Source organism: Stegodyphus dumicola, chromosome 5, assembly GCF_044657685.1.
Source record: "Stegodyphus dumicola isolate Sdum_Otavi_A_Nest chromosome 5, ASM4465768v1".
NCBI lineage: Eukaryota > Metazoa > Arthropoda > Arachnida > Araneae > Eresidae > Stegodyphus > Stegodyphus dumicola.
Window position 1 is genome coordinate 190,930,690 of NC_140772.1, and position 5,435 is coordinate 190,936,124.

General features: G+C 28.0%; 1 long non-coding RNA gene across 1 annotated transcript; it reads left to right on the forward strand.

Annotated features, from left to right (window-relative positions):
* Nucleotides 1–308: 308 nt before the first annotated feature.
* On the forward strand, nt 309–2,268 carry LOC146997372 (uncharacterized). The gene is made up of 3 exons (XR_015041025.1): nt 309–453; nt 612–695; nt 1,328–2,268. It is a non-coding gene; the product is annotated as an uncharacterized LOC146997372 (long non-coding RNA).
* The last annotated feature ends 3,167 nt before the right edge of the window (nt 2,269–5,435 follow it).

The following is a 5,435-nucleotide window of genomic DNA, read 5'->3' on the forward strand; positions in this document are numbered from 1 at the left end:
AAACAAATTCCAAATTTGGGATTTCAGATGCCCATATTCGCAGTAGGATTTCGTCATTCAAAATTCGATGGCTCTATGTACCATTGTTTTATCACAATGCGAGAAATAGACAATCATTTATGCAGATTTTTCATTATTTAATTTCTTCAAATATAATGCAGGACTCTAACATTTTGTGGCAACAGTTTGAAAAGTGAACCGACGTTTATGACAAGGAGGTTAGAATAGATGGAGTAAGCATGACGTCACAAAATTGAAGCCGAGGAAGGATCGACAGCGTGACGTCACGACTGATGAGCCAGCATGGCTGCCGTGTAGCGTACGGATAAGACGAAAGCTTTGTTTATAATTGTATTAAAACTGCTCAGCCAGATAAAATTGGTGAATGTAGTGAAGGATGTCAATCATTCCCGCTGCTACGCAGCTAATTTCATAAGTAAATGCCATAAACAGGTATTTTAGTATTTCTATTATTCTGACTTTATTGCTACTCGCTATTAGTTCAGCATTGCTTTGTTGATCGTTTCGACCTGATTTTGAGAAATATGGATAGATGTGCTGCACCAAATTGTCAAATAATTCTAGAAATAACTTTAGGATGTTTTGTTTAGCAAAAAATGAAAAAAGACGAAGAAGAAGTAATTCTTTCTGTTCGAGATCAACGGATTTCGGTCGCAGGAGCGTGTTTTTGTGAAGTAAGTGCAGCTTCGTATTTTTTCATAGCATATGAGAAAAATTCCCGTATTATTTTTTTTTCAAAATGTGTACTTTCATTTAGCTGTCACTTATTAACGCTGAAATGATATTACAAATATAAAATCAATTGTGGAATGTGTGTGCATTTGTGCAGCAAAATATCGCCAATACTGTTTTTTACTGTTGCTAATAGTTTATACTGTTTGTAAAATTGTATTCTATATTTCATGTAAACTTTGTCTCGGTTGGGATTGTAATAGGCGTTTTTTTATTTAAATTTTACTGTACGAATAGTGTATTAAAGGTCTATGCTGTATTTTGATTCTGATGTATTGTCGCCAAATATATCAGTTGGCGCCAGTCTTAAAAATTGGTAAGTATAACGTAAATTATAAATTGTTTAGGTTATTCTGTATAGTGAGGTAAATATATTCTGTGTCCTTCAGGAAGCTTCATAAACTTAATTATTTATTCTTAATTTTGTCCTGTTTTCATATAAAAGTTAAAATTTTTCACAAAATTTCATTCTTAATAGTGTGATTAAATTCATTTAGTACATGCAACTGTAATTAAATACTAGTGTTTTTGATTTTAATGTTAAACTTCATACATGCTTTTGTTAAATTTGAAGGTGCATTTTGAAGAAAACCAGTTTGAATGTTCTAGGAAAGATGGGTTTAAAAAACTAAAGCCTTGTTTAATGTGCCTAATCCAACACAACTGTTGACCCCACAGCATGTAAAAGGCATTGGGTTTACCAAACTACCATTCAATGATATCCAGTTTTTAAAATGTATGTTTTTTTAAGTTTTATAGTTTTCATAAAAAATGTTTCATATTAAAAATGGACCAATTTGTTTTATAAATAAATCAAAATATTGAAATTCAGGCATTATATGATTTAAGCTTTAATTTCAGTGCTTAAGAATAGATTAAAAATTGAAATTTTTAATAGATAATAATTCATAATACTGTTTAAATTTTGCTGTTATATATATATAATTAAATGTGTATTTTATTATAATAATCATATTTAAAATGAGGCATAAAAGCAACCTCAATTTGATATAGTTTTTGATTAAAATTACTGATTTCGAGGCCTATCAGACACAGGTCTCATTTCTTCAGATTTGTCCCTAAAAAAGAGAAACCTGTATTTGATTGCCTTCAAAGTCTACAGAGGTTTGTTCAAAATCAGGATTAAACTAAAATAACTTTTTTGCTTAATTTTAAATTTTACATATATATAGGAATATGCATTAAGTAAGCAAAAGAACAGTATTATTGAAAGTAATAATTTTGAGTAATATAATAATATGGTAATGTATGTTTTAATGTCCTATATGTCTTGTCTAAGTCCTTGCTTTCAGAAGTGGGGCTTCATTGTTTAAATAATGTAAAGTCCTTCACCTATTATAAATTTCAGATTTTACATAGAAATATCATACAAAGTAAATTTGCAGTACTCATTTACATTATTGTTTCCATCATTATTGGATTAATTTGAAGTTAGTCATTAAGGTTAAGTATTTATAAAATGTTTGTATTTTGTTCACAAAAACTTCCATCATGTAGCAGTTACTTTTATGTTATGGAAGATATCAAACTCTGCTAAATCAAATTTACTTTTGTGTGACCTTAAATCTTAAGCACCAATCGTAAATTTGTTTTGGCACATTTTTAAGAATTTGAATGAAAAATTAATTGCTACTGTGAAAGAATGATCAACTGATGTTTACCTTACTAATCAATGTCTTACAGTGTTGTAATGATTCGCAGGAATTTTCATAATGTGATGTTGCATATACGTTTTGATCTTATCAAATAAATATAAAGAATGTATTCCTAATCAGATATTTCTTCTTATGTAAGATTATTATCTATCATGATGTGATGCTTAGGATTTGTTTTTAGAAGCTAAAACACTATTTTTTGAGATGCTAAAAAAAGCAATGTATTTTATTTATTTACTTACTGCTTTAAAACAGGTTTTGAATTAAGGCTTTCCCCTTCCTTACAGTATGCACATAAAACTCACTTAAGCTATATTTTTAACATATTAATGAGATATATGTAAATAAAATATGTCTCTTAGGGTAGCTCCGTTAATAGGGGGGAAAACTGAACTAAAATGGTATACCTTAAAAACATTTTATTGAAAACAAAAATACTATCATAACAGTGTCGGCTAAGATTTATTCAGATGGTTTTTTTGCATTTATTCTGGCATTTCCCCATAAATTCATATAAATAAAATTTCAGTTAAAGTAGGTCTAGCATTATATCATTCTATACAAAGCTGTTGACTTTATGTATATTCTATATAAAGGTGTTGACTTTAATGGAAAAAATCCAGTTACTGTGTTTTAATAAAATTTGATTATAATGGAATGACTTGCACTGTGTTAGAAAAAAAGAGTGAAAAATAACAATTTTTGTTTTATTTTCACTATAAGTACAAGTATTTTGCATATGTTTGTTATCAAAAGATGTAGATTTAAAGCTAAATAATACTTTTGTTTTTATTTATGCAAATTAATTAATAAGGATATTAACTAATTATAGAATTATTGGTACTCTTCTGTTATCGGGACCGGATTCAGAAATCTCTATATGGATGTATATTGAATGTATGTATATATGAACCATGCATATGTATGTGTGTATACATACATTTTTGATTTCCATCCCGATAACAGAAGAGTACTGAATTATCATTAAATATTCAGATATGTGTAATAATATATTAACAACATTGTTTCACGAGAAAATAGTAAAATTAAATTAATTTTAATAATTTTCTTGTGCCATTGCTTCAAGGAATGAAATTTGAATTTAACAAATATTCACTATTTCTATAAAGCAAATATAAAATTCTCTACTCATATAAAGCAAATATAAAATTAAAATTTTAAATTTTATGTATGTTTTTTCACTTGTTTAATTCATAAATTTACCAGTTTTTCTATGTACTGTATAAAGTATTTTCTGAATAGCAAATGTATCGGTAAATAGTGTCTAAATTTTGTGTGGAAAGGTATTCTTTTTATTTTTTATTTATTTATTTATGTGTGTATTTATTAATTTTTAAAATTTCCTTTTTAGCTAAATAAAGAACAAAAATAGTATTTTTGATATGGAATTTTTACATTGCTAAATTTATATAAAAATATATTTTTAAAATATAGATTCCCACAGCCATTAGAGCATTGAAATAGTTTTTATAACATTCTGCTAAAACATCAAAATTTAAAGGTGTATATCTCAAATCAGTATTTAAAATCATAAAGCTTTTAGCTACCTTTTTCTGGATATGCACACAAAATAACATTTTTAACCAAATTGTTGCAATAATAGACATTCGATTCCATGTGAGCAAACTTCAAACTGCATATTAAAAATGATAAACAAGACGTAGATTAAAAATGAAAAACAAGAATTATTATGCAGACAAGCTATTAAATTTTTCAGAAGTTTAAAATGCGAACTTGCTAGATATATTAAAGCATCAGCATGTATTTATCCACTTATCATATAAAATTTGCTTACAATTTTAGAAAAGTAACTTTTGTTTCAGAAAAGCTTTAGAAACTTAAAAATTACTGAAGTTTTCTTCATACAAATTTGTAGCCACAGCTTTAATGTTCTCTAAATAATTTAACATGTAATGTAAATAAAAGTAATATGCTTAACTCCATCAGTACTGAAATGGTATAATTAAGATATTAAGAATTATCATACAAGTACTGTATTGAAAGGCTTATAATTTTTATATAATACATGAAACTACCTTGAATTATAAAAGAAAAGTAGTTACATAAATATGAAAATGTGATTTCAAACCCATTATAACCTCATGGAAATTAAGAATACAGCTGCGGGAAATCTCTTGTCAAAAAGTACATTTTGAGTTGTCTAACATTATGCATGTATGTAAAAGTATAAACTGAAAATTCAGAAGTAAGTTGACAAAAAAGTGTTTGTAACTTATATATGAATTTGAAGTATATGTGAAAATGTTTTAAAAACGCATCATGAATCATATGAGAAATTCGTCATTTTAAAAAACTACGAGAGAGAAGTCACACATCTCTATATGAGTGCGAAAAATCGGAACTTAAGATTCTCTAAAAGGTCCTCTAAAATGTTAAATAATTAAAGTTTTAACTAATACGGCTAAAGAGCCAAAGATTGGCCCCCAACCGAAATTGCAACCCTAAAGGGTCGCAAAAACATGGCTGATGACTCACACATATCAGTCGTGACGTATCATGGCTTCATTTTCATTGCTTGGGAACATACGGGGAAGGCTTTCTCCATCTATTCTAACCTCCTTGGTTTATGAGTCCGACGCAAAAACGGGCGGCTAAAACCAGTACCTCCTATAAACGAAGCCACGGCACGCCGCACACTACGTCACTAAAATCGTCCTTATGTACAGAAAGCATGGTTGCCACATGAAACCACTTATCGCTGTTATTCCTTTAAGAGGAGAGAAAATGAAAAGTAGTTTTTATTTCCTTGCATAAGGCTTACTATATCGTTTGGTTTTAAATATATATATATGTGTGTGTGTGTGCAAATATATATATTCCGATTTGATTTCATCGACTGCATTTTCTAATTTCAAATACCTAACCTTACTTTCCTTATATATTTTTATGCTTAAAATAATAACAGTATAGTAAAGAAATTAATTCAACATACTTCAGATTAGAAGTAATAAATATATACTGAAT